At 42.6% G+C, this 27151-nt stretch overlaps 1 long non-coding RNA gene across 1 annotated transcript; it reads right to left on the bottom strand.

Moving 5' to 3' along the window:
• Positions 1–29: 29 nt before the first annotated feature.
• LOC118400898 (uncharacterized) lies at positions 30–25405 on the bottom strand. The gene is made up of 3 exons (XR_004829125.2): positions 25019–25405; positions 2602–8940; positions 30–2379 (listed from the first exon to the last, which is right to left on the bottom strand). It is a non-coding gene; the product is annotated as an uncharacterized LOC118400898 (long non-coding RNA).
• Positions 25406–27151: the final 1746 nt, after the last annotated feature.

Here is a 27151-nt window from a genome sequence, read left to right on the forward strand (position 1 = left end):
GTGGCAGGGCTTGCAAACTATTACAGACTACAAAGGGAAGCACAGTCGCGAGCTGCCCAGTGACACGAGCCTACCAGATGAGCTAAATAATTTCTATGCTCGCTTCGAGGCAAGCTTCACTGAGGCATGCATGATGAGAGCATCAGCTTTTTCCGGACGACTGTGTGATCACGCTCTCCGTAGTCGACGCGGGTAAGACATTTAAACAGGTCAACATACACAAGGCTGCGGGGCCAGACGGATTACCAGGACGTGTGCTCCGGGCATGTGCTGACCAACTGGCAGGTGACGTTTTCAACATGTCCCTGATTGAGTCTGTAATACCAACATGCTTCAAGAAGACCACCATAGTCCCTGTGCCCAAGAACACAAAGGCAACCTGCCTAAATGACTACTCACCCGTAGCACTCACCTCTGTCGCCATAAAGTGCTTTGAAATGCTGGTAATGGCTCACATCAACACCATTATCCCAGAAACCCTAGACCCACTCCAATTTGCGTACTTACTGACTTTATTGTCCCCATGGGGAAATTTTGTTGCAGTGTCATGTACACATTTAAAGTGGCATTTAAATACAAAACAAAATTGACAATACAACGTTCATAGCAGTTACGTACCAAAAAATAATAATAAGAAGAAGTAAGAAATAAAACATAAAAAAAAAGAAAAGACTAGGCTGCTGGCCTTACGGAGTCGATGGGAACATTCGCCCGAGCTATTTAGGAGGGATATCACACCTGGCACAAATGATTGTCTCGTTCTGTTTTTCCTGCTGAGGGGTGCCCTATACCTGCGCCCAGAGGGGAGTTGTTCAAAGTCCAGGTACAGGGGGTGGCTTGGGTCTAAAATGATTTTGTGAGCCTTACGGACGGCCCTGACCTTAAAGATCTCATCCAGGCCTGTCTGTTTGACTCCAAGTACCTTGCTTGCTGTGGCAATAATCCTTCCCAGCATATTTCTCTGGCTGACAGTGGCATTGCCAAACCAACAAACAATACAAAAAGTTAAAATACTCTCAATAAAAGATTTGTAAAACAGAGTCAATATAATACAGTCTACATTAAAAGGTGTCTGTCAGTATGGGAACTAGTACAACTGTTAGTGTACAAGATGTACAGAAGTGGGGACTAAACACCTCCCTGAGGAGAGCCTGTGTTGTTATTGCGTATATCCGACACGTGGGGATCTATTTTGAGTCCAACAGCCATAAAACCAGCCCCCCCACCTAAGGAGAAGTCCCGAATGAGTCTCTGTGCCAGAATGTAAGGCTGGATGGATTGTGTTGAAGGCAGAAGAAAAGTCAACAAACAGAACCCTGACATGGGATTTAGCACCCTCTAGATGTCTATAGACCATGTTAAGGAGGTTAAGAATGGCATCATCAACTCCTCTGCTAGGCTGATAGGCAAACTGAAATGGGTCGAAAAGCTTCTGGGTGACACTGAGAATATTACTTTTCAACTATTTTCTCAAGGCATTGCATTACTAAGGATGTCAAGGCGACAGGGTGGTAGTCATTCAGCACAGAGGGATTAGATGCTTTAGGAATTGGTATAATTATTGATTTTTTCCACAATACTGGAACGTGTTGCTGGTCGAAGGAGCATTTGAAAATGTCTATAAAAACACCAGCCAATTTGTTCAGCACAGTGCTTTAACACATAACCACTTATTTTGCCTGGGCTTTTGTATGTGTTATATCCCCTGAACAACTTTAAAACATCAGATTGTTTAACAACAACTCTCTCAAACATTTGAAATGATGCATCCATTTGTTTTTACCTCCGACACAAAGTTGTCTGATTCAAATCTTGAGAAGAAAACATTCAGTTCATTAGCCATATCCCCCAAGGTCAGCACTGGTTTTTCCCCTGCCTATGTGGGGGGCATTAGCCATGGATTTAATCCCTTGCCAGCCACCCCTGAGTTTCCTGAGGAGAGGCTCCTCTCCACCCTTTACTTGTGTGCCTCCTTGTCCACCAGTATCTGTCTTTTGATCTCACGTTGTACATCTCTTAAAGCCTGTCTATCACCCCAAGCATAAACTGGTCTTCCTATCAAGTAGTGATTTTAGATGTTTTGATACCCAAGGCTTGTTGTTAGGGAAGATTTTACAGGTCTTAGTAGGCACAACTGACTCAACACAGAAGTTTATATAGCCTGAAATCACATCTGTGAGTTCATCAAGATTAGAGCTGCTGTCCTCAAATACCTCCCACATACTACAGTCAAAACACCCCTGGAGACCAAATACCTCCCACATAGTACAGTCAAAACACCCCTGGAGACCAAATACCTCCCACATAGTACAGTCAAAACACCCCTGGAGACCAAATACCTCCCACATAGTAGTCAAAACACCCCTGGAGACCAAATACCTCCCACACAGTCAAAACACCCCTGTACAGTCAAAACACCCCTGGAGACCAAATACCTCCCACATAGTACAGTCAAAACATCCCTGGAAAACACCCCTGACCAAATACCTCCCACATAGATACCTCCCATATAGTACAGTCAAAACACCCCTGGAAACCAAATGCCTCCCACATAGTACAGATTACCCCTCCCACATAGTACAGTCAAAACAGACCAAATACCTCCCACATAGTACAGTCAAATTACCCCTGGAGACCAGATACCTCCCACATAGTACAGTCAAAACACCCCTGGAGACCAAATACCTCCCACATAGTACAGTCAAATCACCCCTGGAGACCAAATACCTCCCACATAGTACAGTCAAATCACCCCTGGAGACAGGTGATACTGTTGTCATTGGCCTGAGGTAGTTTTAACTGTGGATTTCTCCCTCTCCAGGAGCCGACAGTAGGTTGGCCTGAGGTAGTTTTAACTGTGGGTTTCTCCCTCTCCAGGAGCCGGCAGTAGGTTGGCCTGAGGTAGTTTTAACTGTGGGTTTCTCCCTCTCCAGGAGCCGACAGTAGGTTGGCCTGAGGTAGTTTTAACTGTGGGTTTCTCCCTCTCCAGGAGCCGACAGTAGGTTGGCCTGAGGTAGTTTTAACTGTGGGTTTCTCCCTCTCCAGGAGCCGACAGTAGGTTGGCCTGAGGTAGTTTTAACTGTGGGTTTCTCCCTCTCCAGGAGCCAGCAGTAGGTTGGCCTGAAGTAGTTTTAACTGTGGGTTTCTCCCTCTCCAGGAGGCGACAGTAGGTTGGCCTGAGGTAGACCACATCGTGGTCTGATGTCTCCAGGGGGGTCTGATGGTGGCAGAGAAAGCCTTTGGTATTGTCCCATAGCACAAATCTAGAGTCAGAGACCTCCTCCCTATAGGTGGGGTAACATCTCACAGCAAGAACTGGCGTATCTGGTGCAGTCCATGAGGAGGAGATGCACTGCAGTACTTAATGCAGCTGGTGGCCACACCAGATACTGACTGTTACTTTTGATTTTGACCCCCTCTTTGTTCAGGGAAACATTATTCCATTTCTGTTAGTCACAAGGTTGTCTCAGTTGTTGAATCTAATGTGTATAAAAATATTTACACGTTATGTTTGCCGATAATAAACGCAGTTGACAGTGAGAGGACGTTCTTTTTTTACTGAGGTCACATTAGCATACAGTGCCTTCAGAAAGTATTCTGACCTATGGCTTTTCCCCACATTTTGTTGTGTTACAGCCTGAATTTAAAATGGATTATATTCATATTTTGTGTCACTGGCTTACACACCATAACCCATACTGTCAAATTGGAATTATGTTTATCAAAATATTTACAAAATAATAAAAAATGAAAAGCTGAGATGTCTTGAGTGAATAAGTAGTAAACGCCTTTTGTTATGGCAAGCCTAAATAAGTTCAGGAGTAAACATTTACTAAACAAGTCACATAATAAGTTGCATGGTCTCAATCTGCGTGCAAAATAGTGTTTAATGATGATTTTTGAATGGCTACCTCATCTCTGTACCCCACACATACAATTATCTGTAAGGTCCCTCAGTCTAGCAGTGACTTTCAAACACAGATTCAACCAGAAAGACCAGGGATGTTTTCCAGTGCCTCACAAAGAAGGGCAGCTATTTATAGATGGGGGGGAATCTGACAATGAATAGCCCTTTGAGCATGGTGAAGTAATTAATGACACTTTGGGCGGTGTATCAATACATCCAGTCACTACAAAGATACAGGCGTCCTTCCTAACTCAGTTGCCGGAGAAGGAAACTGCTCAGGGATTTCACCAGGAAGCCAATGGTGACTTTAAAGCAATTACAGCGTTTAATGGCTGTGATGGGAGAAAACTGATTGTTTTAACAACATTGTAGTTACTCTACAATACTAACCTAATTGACAGAGTAAAAAGAAGGAAGCCTGTACAGAATAAAAATATTCCAAACATGCATCCTGTTTGCAATAAGGCACTAAAGTAATGCTGCAAAAAATGTTGCAAAGAATTTCCCTTTTTGTCCCGAATACAACATTTTATGTTTGCGGCAAATCCAATACAACATATTACGGAGTACCATTCTCCATATCAAGCATAGTGGTGGCTGCATCATGTTATGGGTATGCTTATAGTGTAATCTTTAAGGACTGTTTTTCAGTATAAAAATGAATTGGAATGAAGCTAAGCTCAGGCCAAATCCTAGAGGAAAATCTGGTTCAGTCAGGTTTCCACCAGACACTGGGAGATGAATTCACCGTTCAGCAGGACAATAACCTAAAACACAAGACCAAGTCTACACTGGAGTTGCTTACCAAGAAGACAGTGAATGTTCCTGAGTGGCCGAGTTACAGTTCTGACTTAAACCTGCTTGAAAATCTATGGCAAGACTTGAAAATGATTGTCTTGCAATGATCAACGACCAATTTAAAAAAAAAGCTTGAAGAATTTTGAAAAGAATCTAGGCGTGCAAAGCTCTTAGAGACGTATCCAGAAAGACTCACAGCTATTATTGTGTGAAATTGCTATAGATCAACAAGTGCTAACAGTCAGTATCTGGATAATACACTGCTCAAAAAAATAAAGGGAACACTAAAATAACACATCCTAGATCTGAATGAATGAAATATTCTTCTTAAATACTTTTTTCTTTACATAGTTGAATGTGCTCACAACAAAATCACACAAAAACCCAGGGCCAACAGCACCAGCATATGGTCTCACAAGGGGTCTGAGGATCTCATCTCGGTACCTAATGGCACAGGCTACCTCTGGCGAGCACATGGAGGAAATGCCAAAGAAATGCCACCCCACACCATGACTGACCCACCGCCAAACCGGTCATCCTGGAGGATGTTGCAGGCAGCAGAACATTCTCCACGGCATCTCCAGACTGTCACGTCTGTCACATGTGCTCAGTGTTAACCTGTTTTCATCTGTGAAGAGCACAGGGCGCCAGTGGCGAATTTGCCAATCTTGGTGTTCTCTGGCAAATGCCAAACGTCCTGCACGGTGTTGGGCTGTAAGCACAACCCCCACCTGTGGACGTCGGGCCCTCATACCACCCTCATGGAGTCTGTTTCTGACCGTTTGAGCAGACACATGCACATTTGTGGCCTGCTGGAGGTCATTTTGCACGGCTCTGGCAGTGCTCCTCCTACTACTCCTTGCACAAAGGCGGAGGTAGCGGTCCTGCTGCTGGGTTGTTGGCCTCCTCCACGTCTTCTGATGTACTGGCCTGTCTCCTGGTAGCGCCTCCATGCTCTGGATACTAAGCTGACAGACACAGCAAACCTTCTTGCCACAGCTCGCATTGATGTGCCATCCTGGATGAGCTGCACTACCTGAGCCACTTGTGTGGGTAGTAGACTCCGTTTCATGCTACCACTAGAGTGAAAGCACCGCCAGCATTCAAAAGTGACCAAAAATTCAGCCAGGAAGCATAGGAACTGAGAAGTGGTCTGTGGTTATCACCTGCAGAACCACTCCTTTATTGGGGGTGTCTTGCTAATTGCCTATAATTTCCACCTGTTGTCTATTCCATTTGCACAACAGCATGTGAAATTCATTGTCAATCAGTGTTGCTTCCTAAGTGGACAGTTTGATTTCACAGAAGTGTGATTGACTTGGAGTTACATTGTGTTGTTTAAGTGTTCCCTTTATTTTTTTGAGCATTGTATGTGTGAAATGTTTGATAATGTGTGTGTGTGTGATATCAACAGAGAGGTAATTTGTTCAGGGTGACCCAAATATTGAATGGCTTTCAAGCTTCATACTATAACCAGTCCCTGAAACCAGGTTCGGGATATCATATACCACGATACAAACAGCACAGGAATGAAATCATCCAAATATATTGATCACATCTTTACTAATGCTGCAGAAATCTGCTCTAAAGCAGTATCCACATTTATCTGATGTAGTGATCCTAATATGGTAGCCATATCTAGAAAAACCAAAGTTCCAAAGGTTGGGCCTAATATAGTGTATAAGAGATCATACAAGAGGTTTTGTACTGATTCATATGTTGAAGATAAATGAATATTGGCTGGTATGTTGTGTATAATGAGGAACAACGAGACACTGCACTTGACATATTTATGAAATTGCTTATTCCAGTTACTAATAAGAATTCATCCATTAAGAAAATGTCTGTAAAAACTGTTTAAATCCCTGTGGATTGATGAGGAATTTAAAAATTGTATGGTTGAGAGGGACAAGGCAGAATGAATGGCGAATAAGTCTGGCTGAACAGCTGATTGTCAAATGTACTTTAAAACTGAGAAATCACGGGACTAATCTAAACAAAAAAAACTGTGATATGAAACAAAGAAATTATATAAAGAAGCTTAGCAAAAAGCTTTGGAGCACCTTAAATTACACTATGGGCAAAAAGTCAAACTCCTTCAATGAATCTGATGGCTCATTCATCACAAAACCCACTGATATTGCCAACAAACGCTGAACCTATCCATCCATAACAGACCAAATTATGGAATACATTGTAATATTGAATTCCGTAAAGTGAGTGTGGAAGAGGTAAAAAAAAAAATGTTTTGTTGTCTGTCAACAATTACAAGCCACCTGGGTCTGAAAACATGGATGGAAGATGACTGAGGGTGATAGTGGACGATATTGCCACCTCTTCAATCTAAGCCAACAGCAAAGTGTGTGCCCTCAAGCCCGGTGGAGGGCTGGGCGATATGGACAAAATATCGTATCGCAGTATTTTTAAAAATGTTGGAGGCTTTTGATGGTATTTTGTGTTTTTTAATAATAATGAAAGTAAAAAATGTGCTTCATGAGTATTGCGTGTCCCTAGGGTGCCAACACATACAGTAAGTCAAACGTTTGGACACACCTATTCATTCAAGGGTTTTTCTTAATTTTTACTATGAACTTATCCTCTACAGAAGAAGTAACTCTGGGTCTTCCTTTCCTGTGGCGGTCCACATGAGAGCCAGTTTCATCATAGCGCTTGATGGTTTTTGCGACGGCACTTGAAGAAACTTTCAAAGTTCTTGACATTTCCGGATTGACTGACCTTTATGTCTTAAAGTAACGGACTGACGTTTCTCTTTGCTTATTTAAGCTGTTCTTGCCATAACACGGACTAGGTATTTTACTAAATAGGGCTATTTTCTGTATACCACCCCTACCTTGTCACAGCACATCTGATTGTCTCAAACGCATTAAAAAGGAAAGAAATTCCACAAATTAACAAGGCATGGCTGTTAATTGATATCCATTCCAGGTGACCTACCTCATGAAGCTGGTTGAGAGAATGCCAAGATTGTGCAAAGCTGTCATCAAGGCAAAGGGTGGTTACTTTGAAGAATCTCAAATATAATACATATTTTGATTTGTGTAGCAGTTTTTTGGTTACTACTTGATTCCATATGTGGTATTTCATAGATTCGATGTCTCACTATTATTCTACAATGTAGAAAATAGTAAAAATAAAAAAAACCCTGAAATGAGTAGGTGTGTCCAAACTTTTGACTGGTACTGTATATATTTATTATTAGATTTTTTTTAGGCCCAAGGGCTTCAACCCCGGTAATCCCCTGAATTAATCCTTCCCTGTAAATAATAGAGTCATACATACTGATGGAGGCACAATTATATTTGGTGTACTAACAAATTAGAAGTCAATACAGAATGTAGCTCCAAACAGTAAGAACACTATTAGAAAACCACTCAAAGAACACTTGTCATTGTACCTACCGTATACACAGACAAAACACATGCAACAACACACTATGTCAATTTCTCACTTTCTTAACTATGGCTTGGTCCGTTTCCATGAGCTGCTGTTCTACCTTCCAGAACACTGATTTCATATGGTGCTAGAACAGCGAACACACATCTAAACCACCGTAGGAAACCAGCTTCTGGGGGGAGCAATTGAGTGTTTTGTTCAGTGTGTATGAGGTCATTCAACTTGTCTTCATTCTACCAGAAGAGGTCACTGTCTGCACATAGGTGTTGCAGGCTATTTGTGGCTTGAAGAGCAACGCGATGGCCTGGCGTGAGATCAGCTTGTTACGAAAGTAGGATGTAGGGAAGTCACAGGTTACCTAGGTCACGGGTTGGAGAGAGAAAGAAACGGTCCTTTATCTCACTTCACTTTTGCATGCATGTCTGTCACATTAAAAACAATTCAACAGCAGAGGTTGTGGTCTGGTCTAATGTAGAATTCAGAAACCAAATCATTAGTGATAAAAAAAAAAAAAACATTAACAGGGAAACAAGGAGGATGGGGTCTTGGAGAAATTCCGCAAGCTTTGACTCTAGCAATACAGTTACAGTAGGTGGTATTTCCTACATACACACAAGAACAGGCTACAGTTGACTTCCAACAGGAGGGAGAAGCAATACGTGGATATTTTGAAAGTTTGCACTTTAGCAATACAGTTGGCAGTATTTTATACATCCATACAAGAGTACAGCTTCCCTGAAGAGGAGAGAGGTCCAGCACAGTACCGTTGCAGCATCAGCAAAGCAGGGCAGGAAGCTCTGGGGTGTTTGGGAGGTCTCCGCCTGCGAGGAGTAAGAGGGAATAGAAAAGAGAGTGAGTTTGTAAGAAAGAGAGGAGTCGTGTGTTATAGTGAGAGTCTATTAGCCTTAGTGCAAGCATGCGCATGAGGGTTGTGTTGAGAGCGTGGGCACCGTCTTCTCTTTCTGAAAGTGGTATTCCTATGACTTTGAGTCACGTTGCGCTCACATCCCAACTAACATGTTCCCACATCTTAAGAGTCTCATTGGGTCATTAACTAACGTTTTCATAGGACTGTTCCCGTGATGTGCAAGAGACCATTCCCTTAATGTCAAATGAAACCTACCAAGGAACGTGGTTACCATACTTAAAAGACATTAATGTTCTAGATATGTTTCATGGGAACATTGACACGAAGTTCACCAAGGGGTGCAGGAGGTAGTGTAGTTTTTTTTTTGAGTCAGGAGATTTGGTGGTGTCAGAATGAGGGGATAGTCAGGGGTCTGTGGAAACGGGAACTATAGGTCTCGAGTTGACTTTGACAGTAATCACTGCCATGAAGGTGGTTAGTAATTTGCCTTGTGACTCCTATAATGTGTTCCCAACTACCTCCCACGTGAGATGAGTATGTGGGGTTGTTGAAGATCTACGTACAACCTTGTCCACTCAGGTACCTGTCTATCTTATCATTGCCATTGTTTGAGTCAATCGTGAGCTCTTTGCAAGTACCAAAGTTGCCACTGGGTACACACTGGTTGAATCAATGTTGTTTAAACGTAATTTGTCAATGTATTATGGAATCAACATGGACCAGCATTGTAAACATTGAAATTAGGGTAAAACTTCAACTTAAATACACTGACTTAACCTGACTAACAGGTTGTTACATTAATCAAATTTCAACATAATCATCAGAACTACTGTATGTATATATTGAAATTGTGTTGAAAATTCCACATAGAAACGTTACAAATCTTCTTTTTTTTTATATTCATTATATATTAGGTCGTTGAAATGTCAAATGTTATATCTGATTAATCTGTTTCAATGTTGATAGTAAAATGGTATGTTTGAATCGATGTAATTGTTCCAACGTCATGCCATCAACCTAAATAAAGAGATATATTGAAATGCCAGTCCAACTATTCCTGCCTGAACAGTGACTCCTACTGGTATATGAGGGGTAATGTTCTTCAGTTAGAACAAGTCTACTGTCCAGATGCCTACTGCTATGTACCCTGCTTGGCAAACAAGCTAAGTGTACATTTCAGCTGAGCCATCACGTCAACACATGTAGACATTGATCAGCATCCGTACTCATTTGTGTAGACTACCTAAATAACATTGAATAGTTGAAAGTAAATCCTCTAACTTTTCTTAAACAAGTTGTATGTGAAAGTACACTCTGAGTGAGGTCGGGTTTTGGCTACATTGACATCTATTTTGCCCAACAAAGGACACCAACATGTCAACGTGTAGCTAGGTACAGGGCCGTAACTAGGGTTTGAGTTTTAGTGAGGTCCGGAAGGGAGCTCATTTACTGCTTTGCAGCTAGGTACAGGGCCGTAAACCAGGGTTTTAGTGAGGTCCGGAAGGGAGCTCATTTACTGCCTTGCAGCAAGGTACAGGGCCGTAAACCAGGGTTTTAGTGAGGTCCGGAAGGGAGCTCAATTACTGCCTTGCAGCTAGGTACAGGGCCGTAACAAGGGTTTTAGTGAGGTCCGGAAGGGAGCTCATTTACTGCCTTGCAGCAAGGTACAGGGCCGTAAACCAGGGTTTTAGTGAGGTCCGGAAGGGAGCTCATTTACTGCCTTGCAGCTAGGTACAGGGCCGTAACCAGGGTTTTAGTGAGGTCCGGAAGGGAGCTCATTTACTGCCTTGCAGCTAGGTACAGGGCCGTAACCAGGGTTTTAGTGAGGTCCGGAAGGGAGCTCATTTACTGCCTTGCAGCTAGGTACAGGGCCGTAACCAGGGTTTGACTTTTAGTGAGGTCCGGAAGGGAGCTCATTTACTGCCTTGCAGCTAGGTACAGGGCCTTAACCAGGGTTTGACTTTTAGTGAGGTCCGGGAAGGGAGCTCATTAACTGCATTTATATAAAAACTTAAAAACCCTTAAAATGAGTTTGAAAAACTTCTTAACTTTTACTGAATGTTTCAAGAATACTTTTTTAATAAGACTGCTAGTGCCTTAGATCGCTGCACCACTCGGGAGCCCATCATCATGGTAACCACATGCCCCATAGTGAGTAGTGTCTATCTGCGGAGCGCATATCTGGGGGGGGGTGCGGCGTGTGGGGCATGGTGTGTAGTGATGATCGACTACACACCGCATCCAACAAGTAGTGCCACGCGAGAATTGAAATGGCTACACTTTACTAGCTAGCTAGCTATTTCCCTTGTCGTAACAGAACTGCGGGAAAGTGGTACTCGGGAAAGCAGTGCTCGCGGGAGCAGCATGTAGTAACCGTAGTCCGCAGACAGACATTATTGACCGAGGCTCTTTATTTTAGATGGCAGTGAAGTTCTATTTACAAATAAAGTCATTGGGTCCGTGTCCATCTCAAACCTCTCTCTTTCCTAAAATGGACACAAAAAGCTTTACTTAATATAAATAGTCAAACAACTCTCCCCCTCCTCTCATTTAATATGCAGACACAGCATCATTTCCCAGCCTTGCTTCCCTCAGGAATACACACTCACAGAGAGAGAGAGACAGAGAGACAGAGAGACAGAGAGACAGAGAGACAGAGAGACAGAGAGACAGAGAGACAGAGAGACAGAGAGACAGAGAGACAGAGAGACAGAGAGAGAGAGAGAGAGAGAGACTTCAGGGAGTGCGTTTTCTGTCAAATGGGCCAGTCTCGGTGGATCCAGGCCCATTCTGTGATATCCACAGACATTTTAGAGCAAACCTACCAGCTCCGCGTTGCTTTCTCCTATCAATGTCAACACTTCAACTGGGACGACAAAGCGGCGGCCGCACCATGTAATGGAAGTGATTCACTCCATTCTACTGACAGAGAAAGCAATCACGGAGCCATCATTGGGCTGGATCAGTCAATATAACAACGTGGATTTCTCACTCTGTGTTTTTAACTTCAATGGACAGCTTCAGAGCAAACCCGGTGTGTGACCATGTAAAGCAGATTGTAAAGCCCATATGTAATGATATTAACAATCTACATAGAGAATTCATGACATTACGAGATGCAGAAAACATGCAAAATACCTAGCAAATAAATGGGGAAAATGCCCAAGGGCATTTCCTAGTATTTGATGTATGGGCCAGCCAAGAGTCCTCAGCTGTACAGTAGGTACGGACACTAAATGTGAGGACAAAAATGTATGGATGGGAGTCGTTTATAACTACACTGTCTCGGAGTTAAGCTACACACTGAGAGAAAAGCCAGTTTGTAGTTACCCGCACTACAGATCAGTGACGATACAGACAGAGGGACCCACTCCACATACAGGATAGAACTGACAGAATGAGGCTCGCCACTCTGAGGAAGAAAAATAGCTAAAAATATGCACAGCAAATGTAGTACAAGATCCAGATGTGTGGTCACCTAGCACTTCCATGAGCTACGTGGATACAAGAGAAAGAGAAACAGAGAGTCAAAGTGAAACTTACACACGTCACACACACACACACACACACACACACACACACAGTGAAACCAGAGTCTGAAAGTGACGCACAGAGAGCGAGAGTGAGAAATACTGAAAGTGAAACACACACACAAACACTGCTTACACACACACACACACACACACACACACACACACACACACACACACACACACACACACACACACACACACACACACACACACACACACACACACACACACACACACACACACACACACACACACACACACACACACACACACACACACACACTCTGGTGTCTACAGTACAGTGCATGACAGATGCCCAGTTAGCGTGCTTGTCAGAGCATGCACAGAGAACATGAGAGTGATTTACAGTCTTTTGGCTTGACTTCTAGATGCACTACGTGTTTCAAAGATCTACTTAACTACACAAACACACTTTATTCTACCACTATTATATGAGCAGGAGGCTGAAGAAATTTGGTTTGTCACCAAAAGCACTCAAACTTTTACAGATGCACAATCGAGAGCATCCTATCGGGCTGTATCACCGCCTGGTACGGCAACTGCTCCGCCCTCAACCGTAAGGCTCTCCAGAGGGTAGTGAGGTCTGCACAACGCATCACCGGGGGCAAACTTAACTGCCCTCCAGGACACCTACACCACCCGATGACACAGGAAGGCCATAAAGATCATCAAGGACAACAACCACCCGAGCCACTGCCTGTTCACCCCGCTATCATCCAGAAGGCGAGGTCAGTACAGGTGCATCAAAGCAGGGACCAAGAGACTGAAAAACAGCTTCTATCTCAAGGCCAGACTGTTAAACAACCACCACTAACATTGAGTGGCTGCTGCCAACATAGAGTCAACTACAGCCACTTTTATAATGGAAAAATTGATGTAAAAATGTATCACTAGCCACTTTAAACAATGCCACTTAATATAATGTTTACATACCCTACATTACTCATCTCATATTTATATACTGTACCCTAGACCATCTACCGCATCTTACCATCTTTATGTAATACATGTATCACTAGCCACTTTAAACAATGCCACTTTTATGTTTACATACCCTACATTACTCATCTCATATGTTTATACTGTACTCTATAACATCTACTGCATCATGCCTATGCCGTTCTGTACCATCACTCATTCATATATTTTTATGTACATATTCTTCATCCCTTTACACTTGTGTGTACAAGGTAGTTGTTGTGGAATTGTTAGGTTAGATTACTCGTTGGTTATTACTGCATTGTCGGAACTAGAACCACAAGCATTTCGCTACACTCGCATTAACATCTGCTAACCATGTGTATGTGACAAATAACATTTGATTTGAGTTACTAAGTCTATAAAAAAAAAACCCAGACAAACAGTTATTATAAATTGATCAACTATAGATGCTGAATCTTACTGAAAACACAAGCTACTTTTAGATGACACAATATAACAACGTAATTGAACTTAACATACTTGTTATGACGGTGCATTTCAGTTGCATTTACACAAAGCACCACTCTATACCTGTTTACAAATCACCCACGGTGAGCCATATGGTGTCCCTCAGGCATCATCTCCATGCTGCCTGTGTTGCTGTGCTGTCCGGTTGTAAGGAGAGGAGCCCAGCCACCCAGCCTATCCATGATAGAAGATATACTATACTGTAGTCCTCATGTCTGTCTCTATACAAGCCCACAGAAAGAGTAGGGAATAGATGCTTTGAGCCGTAGCTCCCAGAGAGACTGTACTGCTAGCCTGTCTCTTCCTCTCTCTGCCTTCCCCTCTAGCTTTCTTCTTTGCCTTCCTCTCTTCTTTCTCCCAGTCTTCTTCTTCTTCTTTCTCCTCGTTCGGTCTGCCTTCCTCTCCGCCTTTTCCTCGTCAGTGTAAGTGTGAGGGTGTGATCTGTTCATCCAGTACTCACGCAGTCATTCTTACACCGAGTCAACAGGCTTTGCCGCACACTCTCGCTCCCTTTTATCAGTCTCTCTCTCTCTTACGCACTCTCTCTTTCTTACTCATACATACACACACACACACACACACACACACACACACACACACACACACACACACACACACACACACACACACACACACACACACACACACACACACACACACACACACACACACACACACACACTCTCTCTTATATAGTGACACTGTATCTTATCCTCTATCTCATAAACAAACAAAGGAAATACATACTGACTTTATCACACACATACTTTTAGAATCACTGCCGGTACACCTGAAACAGAGTCTGAAACTCTCACAACGCAGTGCAATTCATCACATGGTGGAATTGTTGTCAATCAAAATATGAGCAAACAAACATTGTTTTGGTGAAAGAGATTTATATACACACTACGTGGCCAAGAGTCTGTGGACACACCTTAAATTTGTGGATTCGGCTATTTCAGCCACACCCGTTGTTGACAGGTGTAGAAAATCGAGTACACAGCCATGCAATTTTGAAAGACAAACATTAGCAGTAGAATGGCTTTACTGAAGAGCTCAGTGACTTTCAACATGGCAATGTCATAGGATGCCACATTTCCAACAAGTCAGTTCGTCAAATTTCTGCCCTGCTAGAGCTTCTCCAGTCAACTGTAATTGCTGTTATTGTGAAGTGGAAATGTCTAGGAGCAACAACAGCTCAGCCATGAAGTGGTAGACTACACAAGCTCACAGAACGGGACCACCGAGTGCTGAAGCGTGTAGCATGTAACGCGTCTGTCCTCGGTTGCAACACGCACTACCGAGTTCCAAATTGTCTCTGGAAGCAACGTCAGCACAAGTACTGTTCGTCGGGGGCTTCATGAAATGGGTTTCCATGGCCGAACAGCTGCACACAAGCCTAAGATCACCATGCGCAATGCCAAGCGTCGGCTTGTGTGGTGTAAAGCTTGCCGCCATTGGACTCTGGAGCAGTGGAAGCGGGTTCTCTGGAGTAATGAATCCAGCTTCACCATCTGGCAGTCCGACAGACAAATCTGGGTTTGGCGGATGCCAGGAGAACTCTACCTTCCCCAATACATAGTGGCAAATGTAAAGTTTGATAGTAGAGGAATGTTCTGGGGCTGTTTTTCATGGTTCGGGCTAGGTCCCTTAGTTCCAGTAAAGGGAAATCTTAACGCTACAGCATACAATGACATTCTAGATGATTCTGTGCTTCCAACATTGTGGCAACAGTTTGGGGAAGGCCCTTGCTGTTTCAGCATGACAATGCCCCCTTGCACAAAGCGAGGTCCATACAGAAATGGTTAGTCGAGATCAGTGTGGAAGAACTTCACTGGCCTGCACAGAGCCCTGACCTCAACCCATTGGAACAACTTTGGGATGAATTCGAACACCGACTGTGAGCCAGGCCTAATCGTCCAACATCAGTGCCCGACCTAAGTAATGCTCTTGTGGCTGAATGGAAGCAAGTCCCCACAGCAATGTTGCAACATCTAGTGGAAAGCCTTCCCAGAAGAGTGGAGGCTGTTATAGCAGCAATGGGGGACCAAATCCATATTAATGCCCATGATTTTCGACGAGTAGGTGTTCAGATATTTATAGGAATTATCAATGAGGGACACTTGTTGAATTATATACACCCACCACTACTTACACTACAGCCCCAGTGACTTTCATCATGTTGAAACCACACAGAAGGGGAAATTCCTGGGAAGACATAAGAGGAAGTAATGGGATCCATGTGGTGAAAGTTAGCAGGTGAGTGGGAGAGACTAACAGGACCGGAATCCTGCTCCAACATTCCAATCATGTGACAGGAAATATAACTAATGGCAGCCCTGGCTGTCAGACCAAAGGCATGGTAACACACACCCACACTGCACACACACACACACACACACACACACTTCCAAATGTACATGCTTCCCACCGTTCCTGTGGTCTGAGTCAGCTGACCACACGATGAGTCGCTTCCCTCTCCCTTCCTCTCCTCCTTTCATCTCTCCATCTCTGCTGTGCTGGACCCAAGGATGTGTGGGCTGAGTCAGAGCTACCCGTAATAACCCCTCACCCAGATTGGCCTCCATCACCATCATTCATTCATCCGCACACTACTACCATCCATCATGGCACCACACCTCATCCCCTTCACACCACTACCAAGTGTCAGAATCAGGATTTAAGACCTGGTTTCCTGGACACAGATCAAGCCTTATCCTGGAAGCATGTTCACTGGAGGTGGGAAATTGTTTCATGAAGTTTAGCAGCCCACGATCTATCTGTCAATCATCAGTGACAACCCATCAGCCTCCAGTGGGGGAGTTCCATTGCCTGTGTACCTGCTGCCCCCCCTCCCCCTCCCCCTCCTCTCCCTCTGTGTGTGCGCTTTGGGTGGCTGGTGTACCAAAAACAGTCAAAACATGCCCCACCCAAACCCGTTACCCAACATCCTGACCATCCCTCCCTCTGTCCAAAATACAAACCAGCTGCACTATCTGGCGCCTAGGAAGGGGAACGTTCAATTCTCTCTCTATTACACACGCACGCACACAGTGTTACTTGGATTGCATTGACATTTCCCTGTCCGTCTTTGACACCCACTTGTGATCTGTTCAAAATGCATGTTCATTAAATTGGTCCAAATCACTCAAATATCATTCAACATACAATAGCACATTCCAGTCGGTGTCTATTCCACAAAAAAAATGCCAATTTACTCTGTTCCATCTGACTGCGCAATCCACTGTCTCAAGTTTAAAACTTGATCTCCATCTAGACACCATCTCACACTTCTTTTCGACTAACATTTAGTTTTCAACAGCGGATATTTGCATAAACCTTGCAGTCTGTCTCTCAGACATTTGCAACATTGTTTCAATATTCAAATTCGATTTCCAACTGTCCCATACTAATGAACATGTAGGGGTCCGGAGTCGGGACTACAGAGAGGCAGGCAGCGTTTCTCAGCCAGATGAAATCATGAATCAGCTGGCATCATTTTTATGGATACATACAAAAGAAATGTCTAAAAAGGTCAAACGAAACGAAGTGCACCTAGTTTGCGGCCTTTCCAGCTTCCGTTTGAAGTTATTGTGTAGTTATGTTGTTGGCTAGCTCCTCTGAACAACAGTGTCCTAACGAGAGAGCACATTTTCTATGCTGTGGTGAAATCGTGGCTCATTAGCTCATTGTTATGGATGTATCCGAATAAATGTCTCTAGAAAACAGCTTAAACAAATACAGCTACTGTTGTCATTCTGTCTGCACTCTTTGACTTGACTGTAAGTTAGCTGTAGTTGGCAAACTAGCAAGCAAGGGACAAGAACGTTGCCAGTCAGTATGGCAATAGAACGTTTAGAACGACTGGGTCGCATCCATAGATACAGAACAAAAAGACTTAACGACTGGGTTGCATCTCTGGCAAACAAACCAATAGAACGAACGGCCAGCCGGCTTGGATAGTAACCATAGATTTGTTTCGGGACTATATCTTGTGGAAGGATAAAAGAGTATGAAGAAATTCCTTTAAAAAAATCATTTTTAATTAAAATGTCAATCATTATTTGAATAAGTTGGTAACCCGTTGTATTAAAGTGATAATGCCCTCGAAGCCGGTGTATGGAGGATATATTGGCACGGTTTGCCTACCCTTTACTTCATATCGGGCCTAAAAACACCCATGCAAATATATCCTCCTAACACTGCCTTCTCAAGCATGATCACTTAAATAAGGCCAGAGGTGTGGTATATGGCCAATATACCACCGCTTAAGGGCTGTGCTTATGCAGGATGCAGTGCCTGGAGACAGCCCTTAGTTGCCTGAACACGACATTTTTGACAATGCTTTTTTCTGATAACTAGTTCATTGTAGCCCAGTTTCATAATATTACCATATGTCCCAGCTACTTGCCATAGTTTTGAAGTAGTCACAAAAAAAACCAGGCCTTCATTTCGGGCATTTTTCACCCTGCCAGCTCCTATTAGTTCACCGTGGCACCAACTCGCCTTCCTAACGTTCTTTTCCCAGCCCATTGTTCTGTCACAATGCCTGCGTCGCTATCGTTGGCAATGAGACCTGCCCATGTTGAACCAATTGCTGGTAGTTAAAACATCAACAATAACTTTCTCATGGAACTTAGAGCCCGTCCCATTGTTTCCTATAGGGGGAAATATAGGTATATCTGTCTATTTCGCCAAATATCTTGCAATGTGTATATTTTTTCCTACTTCCTCGTTATGCAGACATAAGCACACTTGGCATCATTGAGGTGCGGATGTTTACTTTTAAAGTTTTGTCCTGAGAACAGTGTGTAGTGGTACAATAAAAAGGGATACATTAGTTTTGTGCCATTTAGGCTAAATGGAATTCTTAGCATCACTCCAGTCAGAAGAGGCTCTGTGAATGTTCGATTCAATTCATTTGCTGTGGCCTCGTGCTCGTGTTCCAGCTCATCCAACATTCTTTTGCCATTTTTCAGCCTTGGGTGAATTTTGACTCATTCTATTGTCCAGCCTTCCCTTAGCTGTGGTATATTGGCCATATATCACAAACCCCCGAAGTGCCTTATTGCTATTATAAACTAATGATTTTTTGCAGGAGTTTTTTTGTTGCCTGATTTAGATATGTTTCTGCTTAAAATGTCTGACATTTTGGGAGGCTATTTGTCAGCCAACTTGTCTATAATTAGATACATGCACATTCTCTTGTCATTATATGTTGCAGAATAATGTCAACAATTCTTAGAATGAATGCTTCGATCTAGGTGTTTAACAGTCAAGTTCCTCTTTCGCGGAGCAAAGACGTTTAGGGACCGGGGAGAAAATGCAATAACAAATAAAACTGGAAAGAATTTCTATGCAAAATATCTAAATGACAACAGTCTGAAAGGTTTTAAAGAAATAGAAAGCTGTGAAAGATTTCAGTTCGGCATGGATGCATATTTCATGTGGTTGAAATACTATCAGCTTTTATGATGCTGATACAGACAGCACCTCTACAGAAGGTACCCAAGTGAGCATTCGCAATCACTCGAGGCTGAATTAAATCAATATTATTTTCTCCCCTCGAGTCAAATGTTTTACATTTGGTGTATCATTTCTGAAGGAGTTAATAATTACGCTATGTGAGAAGTTATAAACCTACAGTCAGTGTCCAGATTTCAGTTTCCATTTAACTCATCTGAACAGTAGGCTACAGTTCCCTTGACATGACAGAGTCCTAAAGTCCCATCTTGTGATTGTCAAATTTGTATAGCAGTATATATGTTTTTTTTCCTGCAACGGCCAACTACAACTACCGCAACGCTGCTGGATAATTCACACTCAACAGTTTCCTGTATGTATCAAGAATGGTCCACCACCTAAAGAACATTCAGCCAACTTGACACAACTGTGGGAAGCGTTGGAGTCAACATGGGCCAGCATCCCTGTGGAACGCTTACGACACCTTGTAGGAGTCCATGCCATGATGAATTGAGGCTGTTCTGAGGGCAAAAGGGAATGGAACTCAATATTCCTAATGTTTTGTACTCTGTATTTAGTTATTAAGAGATCTCTCAATAATAATTCTTACAATAGCACATTGGTAGTAGTCAGTAACATATCAAAGCTAAGCAGGGCTTGGATAAAACCCTGGATGGGAGACCAACTTAATAGTGGTGGATAGATCAACTCTCCAGTAGGAGGTGCTGTCTAATCTATTGTTTTTTTCTTCTTCTGATAGTGGATCTAATGTTGAAGATATGACGTTGTTTCAAAAGGTACAAATTCAACATATTTTATAAGGTTTGTCTATGTTGAAAATTGGTTACAATGATGACATATTCCTGTGCTTTAAATTCCAGCCTCAAAACAAGTTGATTACTTTTAAAAATATTTTCTGTACAGATTCCACGTCACAATACATTGATAGATGACGTCGAAACAATGTTGACACAACCAGTTTGTGCCCAGTGGGGGAGGGCCAAGACACTACTCATGTATACATTCAAAATGAGCTCTGGTGTGTGAACACATACTACAGAAGATAATGACAATAATGAATTTGATGTTTTTACCAAAAATGTTATATGAAGATTTAACATTAACCCAGTTTCTGTTGTTACAAATACTGATGTAATTCTAGGAGTAGGTTTGAAATCTAGCTACTGCATACATCTTACATTCCTGTACATTCCTGAAACCTTACATCTGAGTGAGCAATCAGGTCAGCATGTATGAGGGGATTTCCGATCTCCCATACAACTTGAGTAACAGCAGGTTCTCCACTGGCCTTTATAAACAATTCACACAAAGATAATGTACTGTTCACTCTCTCGCACACAAACACTATACACACATACACCAGAATCCCTTTGTACAAACACAACAAAGCCACAGAGAAACACTGGTAATTCTGACCACAGCTTCCTCTCAAAGGAGGAGTAGACTGACGTCAAGTCTGGTTTGGTTTTAGATTTACAGACCACACTCTGGTTTAGTGTTTTGCTCGAAATCTGTAGTGTACTTTCCCCTTCCTCCTGTGCTGCTCTCACTACCTCTACTAGGCTGCAGTACATCTCACTTGTCCCACCACCTTCTATGTCTATTTCCTTCCATCTCACATGTGTGTGTACACACACACACTCTCTCTCTCTCTCTTCCTCTCTCTTCCTCTTCCTCTTCCTCTTTGATGAGGCATTGAATACCACCACCAGTCCCACTCACAAAAACACAGACCTTTAAAAACGTAGACCTATGACACAGACTTGATGGTATACATATACACTCTCCCATAAGCATACTGACAAGACAGAGACATGCCCTGATATCTCACTCTCTGTAGGAGGCATGGCAAAGCTTCATTCAATGATTGCCAATATAAGTGAGTTTAATGCAACTGGAGAAGTGAACTAGTGATGTTTGAGAGATGAGTCGACCTGACTCAGTATTTTAGTGGTGGATATGTGACCAGGCTACTGAGGCCGGCATAGTAGAGCTTGGCTTGGTTCGGCTCACTATTGTGAAAAGGGTCTAAGAGTGCCCTCTAATGGTGACAGAGTATAGTGCAGTCAAGTACCAGAAGAAGTTTTGAGAAACTCTAGATACAGGTCGACATCGAACACATCTACCAGCCCTTCAAAGTCACTATGCTCAGTTGTACAGTGCCTCAGAAAGCATTCAAACCCTTTGGCTTTTTCCACATGTTGTTGTGTTACACCCTGCATTTAAAATGGATTAAATTTAGATTTTTTTGGTCACTGGCCTACACTCAAAACCACATAACGTCAAACATGGATTTATGGTTTTAAAACATTTGACAAATTAATAAAACATGAAAAGCTGAAATATCTTAAGTCAATAAGTATTGACCTCCCTTGTTGTGGCAAGATTAAATCAATTCAGGAATAAAAATAGTCTTAGTCTAAACAAATCACATAAATTGCATGGACTCACTCTGTGTGTAATAATAGTGTTTGTTATTTTTCAATGACTTCCTCATATCTCTGTGCACCACACATACAGATAATTGTAAGGTCCCTCAGTTGAGCAGTGAACTTCAAACTCCCTTCACAGAACAGTTCAAACTGGCCCTAACCAGAATAGAAAGATGAGTGGGAGGCCACCTGTGCACAACTGAGCAAGAGGACAAGTACATTACAGTGTCTAGTTTGAGAAACAGACACCTCACAAGTCCTCAACTATCAGCTTCATTAAATAGTACCCACAAAACACCAGTCTCAACGTCAACAGTGAAGAGGCGACTCCGGGGTGCTGGCCTTCTAGGCAGAGTTCCTCTGTTCAGTGTCTGTGTTCTTTTGCTCATCTTAATCTTTTCTTTTTATTGGCCAGTCTGAGATATGGCTTTTTCTTTGCAACTCTGCCTAGAAGGCCAGCATCCCGGAGTCACCTCTTCACTGTTGACGTTGAGACAGGTGTTTGAGGGTACAATATAATGAAGCTGCCAGTTGAGAGCTTGTAATGCATCTGTTTCTCAAACTAGACACTAATGTACTTGTCCTCTTGCTCAGTTGTGCACCGGGGCCTCCCACTCCTCTTTCTATTCTGGTTAGAGCTAGCTTGCGCTGTTCTGTGAAGGGCGCTGTACGAGACAGCGTTGTACGAGACCTTCAGTTTCTTGGCAATTTGTCACATGGAATAGCCTTCATTTCTCAGAACAAGAATAGAATGACGAGTTTCATAACAAAGTTATTTGTTTCTGGCCATTTTGAGCCTGTTATCGAACCCACAAATGCTGAGCGCTCCAGATACTGATGCTCCAGATACTCAACTGGTCTAAAGAAGGACCGTTTTATTGCTTCTTTAATCAGAACAACAGTTTTCAGCTGTGCTAACATAATTGCAAACGTTTTTTTTAAAGTTATCAATTAGCCTTTTGAAATGATCAACTTGGATTAGCTAACACAATGTGCCATTGGAACACAGGAGTGATGGTTGCTGATAATGGGCCTCTGTATACCTATGTAGATATTTCATTAAAAATCAGCCGTTCCAGCTACAATAGTCATTTACAACATTAACAATGTCTACAATGTATTTCTGGTCAATATTATGTTATTTTAATGGACAAAAAATGAGCTTTTCTTTCAAAAACAAGGAAAAGTCTAACTGACCCCAAACTTTTGAACGGTGTTGTACATAAAGGAGAGTCAAGGGTGGTGTTCCTATTCATATAATAATAAATGCAGTATTCATTCATGTAAGCAAAACAAGAGAAAACATTTAAACTTCTCTAAAGATAATATCTATGAAGGAATTAACTTTCTGTATACATGCACACTGATAGGGTACATTATATTCTCTTTATCCCTCTCCACATATGCCTTGACCTTACATCCACTGTGTGTGTATGTCTATATGTGTGTCAGTCCTTACCCTTCTCTAGTGATATAAACACAGAAGCCTAGTGAATCATAAAACCAACGAAGGCACAAGATAAACAAACTCTCTCCCACCCTCTCTCACACACACACACACACACACACACACACACACACTAATAATAACATGACAACCAATTTGAAACCTCTGTACGTGTCTACAACAAATGCTATATTACCATATTGCCAAATCAAATTAGTTAACAGCCAGCGCACAAGTCTCCAAAGTGCACAGCTAACAAAGACATCCCAAAAAGCTGATATGACAACAATATGTAGCACAACACAACAATGAGCAATTGCAACGGTTCAGCATCATTATTAAATCATAAAACAGGTAGGCCTATGAATAATGCTACGCAACTGACTGGATGGCGTGAAATAAATACCGCTCCACGATTGAGTTATTTACACTTTAAATCACACCTCATTCTTTTATTTATATACAACATGACCAAAAGTATGTGGACACCTGCTTGTCATACATCGCATTCTAAAATCATGAGCTTTAATATGGAGTTGGTCACCCCATTGCTGCTGTAACAGCATCCACTCTTCTGGGAAGGTTTTCCACTAGATGTTGGAACATTGCTGCGGGGACGTGCTTCCATTCAGCCACAAGAGCACTAGTGAGGTCGGGCACTGATGTTGGGTGATTAGGCCTGGCTCGCAGTCGGCGTTCTAATTCTTCCCAAATATTTCCGATGGGGTTGAGGTCAGGGCACTGACCTCAAACCCATCGGGGCAAGTAGTGTTCTCCTGGCATCCGCCAAACCCAGATTTGTTTGTTGGACTGCCAGATGGTGAAGTGCGATTCATCAATCCAGAGAATGCATTTTGAGTGCTCCACAGTCCAATGGAGGTGTGCCTTACACCACTCCAGCCGACGCTTGGCATTGCGCATGGTGATCTTAGGATTGTGTGCGGCTGCTTGGCCATGGAAACTCATTTCATGAAGCACCGGACTAACAGTTTGTGTGCTGATGTTACTTCCGGAGGCCGTCTGGAACTTGGTAGTAAGTGTTGAGTGTGGTTGCTCCCAGATGTTTCCACTTCACAATAACAGCACTTACAGTTGACCGGGCAGCTCTAGCTGGGCAGAAATTTGACAAACGTACTTGTTGGAGAGGTGGCATCTTTTGACGGTACCACATTGAAAGTCACTGAGCTCTTCAGAAGGCCATTCTACTGCCATTGTTTGTCTGTAGAGATTGCATGGCGGTGTGCTCGATTTTATACACCTGTCAACAACCGAATCCACTAATTTGAAGTGTCCACATACTTTTGTATATAGTGTAGATAAAAACGTTCACCGCGGTATTCGGAGTACTTCAGCCCTGGAATTGTATCTGCGCAACATGATGGGGAATGCGGACGTTGGGCAATGCCCAAGTGTCAGAGCCGTTTGGCAAGGGATGAAAACACCCTCCCTTGGCAAGAAAAACATGGCGCAGCGTCAATTCCACGAGTCTAGAACAATTTTCTTATAGATAATTTAATAAAACAAACAAACAAACATATCGTTGGAACACCGATGTTGAAGCTACAATAAAATACAACATATTAGCCTACTTTCAACGTGCTTATAATAAAACATGCACCGCACTTCAGCATCAAATAATAAACCAACTGTAACAATTTGACTTACAAGATTCAGCCATCGGGTTCAACTAAGAAAAGTCAATCTTGCATAATGTTCCTTTTAAACGAGAACGAAAGCAAAGTGCGACGCTTGGGTGCAGGTGTCTGGTCTCCCCGCAGGCGGATGAGGCGCGAGCATTGACACACTTCGCTTTATCGTATTTTTTTCTGTCATTGTGCCCATCGTGAAAACTTGCGTCTTCTTTTTTGAAAACTTAAAGCGACCTTCCAAGTGGCAGAGTAGAAATGCAACAGATAGGTAGTCTACAGCAGGGCCGTCGGAAAACGTTATCGCGAAGCGGCACTTATGACTTAATTTTTATACCATTCTTTTTATGATTTGTCAACTCGCCCACAATTTCTCTGTCCTTCACATCAGAGTGCTACTGCAGGCTCTTTGCGTGTCTTGACCAATCAGATCCACTAAAAATGCAGGATGCGCGTGCGCCATCGTGCGCAATTTGATTTTGGCTCCACACAGCAAACATGATCATGACAGGCAGGTTGAAATATCAAAACAAACTCTGAACCAATTATATTATTTTGGGGACAAGTTGAAAAGCATTAAACATTTATGGCATTTTAGCTAGATAGCTTGCAGCTGCTACCTAATTTGTCCTATTTAGCTAGCTTGCTGTTGCTAGCAAATTTGTCCTGGGTATAAATGTTGAGTTGTTATTTTACCTGAAATGCACAAGGTCCTCTACTCCGACAATTAATCCACACATAAAACGGTCAACCGAATCGTTTCTAATCATCTCTCCTCCTTTCAAGCTTTTTCTTCTTTGGAATTTATATGGCGATTCATAATAGGGTGTATTACCGCAACCGACTGACCAACCTCAGTTCATCTTTCAATCACCCACGTGGGTATAACCAATGAGGAGATGGCAAGTGGGTATATGGTTCTTAAAGTCAATGAGGAGATGGGAGGCAGGACTTGCATCACGCTCGGCGTCACAAATGGAAGCAACTTCTAAATAAAATGTTTAAATCAATTTGCGCACAGTGGAACACGCGCGTCCGGTTTGGGCATGGTGTAACGCACAACCCACAAAGCTCAAGGCGAGCACTCCACTTTCCTCCGGTATTTACCATCTGGGTTTGACGGAAGCCAGGAGAACGTTACCTGCTAACGTTACCTAGTGCTAACTGTAAAGTTTGGTGGATGAGGAATACTGGTCTGTGGCTGTTTTTCATGATTCGGGCTAGGCCCCTTAGTTCCAGTGAAGGGAAATATTAATGCTACAGCATAATATGACATTATAGATGATTCTGTGCTTCCAACTTTGTGGCAACAGTTTGGGGAATGCCCTTCCTGTTTCAGTATGACAATGCCCCCTTGCACAAAGCAAGTTCCATACAGAAATGGTTTGTCGAGATCGGTATCTAAGAACTTGACTGGCCTGCACAGAGCCCTGAACTCAACCCCATTGGGATGAATTGGAACACTGACTGTGAGCCAGGCCTAATCGCCAAACATCAGTGCCCAACCTCACTAATGCTCATCTAGCGGAAAGCCTTCCTAAAAGAGTGGAGGCTGATATAGCAGAAAAGGAGGGACCAACTCCGAAGTATATGTTACAAATTTGCAAAACCTATGATATGTTACGAATCTAGCTAGGTGGCTAACGTTAGCTAACCTAGGGGTTAGGGTTAAATTTAGGATTTTGGTTAAAGCGTTAAGTATAGGTTTAGTGTTAGGGGAAGGTTGAGCTAATATGGTTAAGGTTAGAGGAAGGATTAGCTAAAAGGGTTAAGGTTAGGGGAAGGGTTAGCTAATATGGTAATTTGTTACAAAGCAACAAAAAAGTTGTAAGTAGTTGAAAGTTGCTAATTCCATAAAATGCTAAAGTTGTTTGTGATGAGATTCGATCTCACAACCTTTGGGTTTCTGACACTGAGTAGTAACTACTTAGCAAACGTGCAATATGTTGCAAATATACTAAATGTACCATTTACCATCTCACAAATTTACAGAATGTATGTTACTAAATCTAGCTAGGTGGCTAATGTTAGCTAGCTGGCTAACGTTAGCTAGGCTAGGGGTTAGAGGTTAGGGTTATATTTAGGTAGGTTAAAGGTCAGGGTTAGCTAACATGCTAAGTAGTTACAAAGCAGCAAAGAAGTAGTAAGTAGT

This window comes from Oncorhynchus keta, chromosome 22 (assembly GCF_023373465.1).
Source record: "Oncorhynchus keta strain PuntledgeMale-10-30-2019 chromosome 22, Oket_V2, whole genome shotgun sequence".
Taxonomy (NCBI): Eukaryota; Metazoa; Chordata; class Actinopteri; order Salmoniformes; family Salmonidae; genus Oncorhynchus; species Oncorhynchus keta.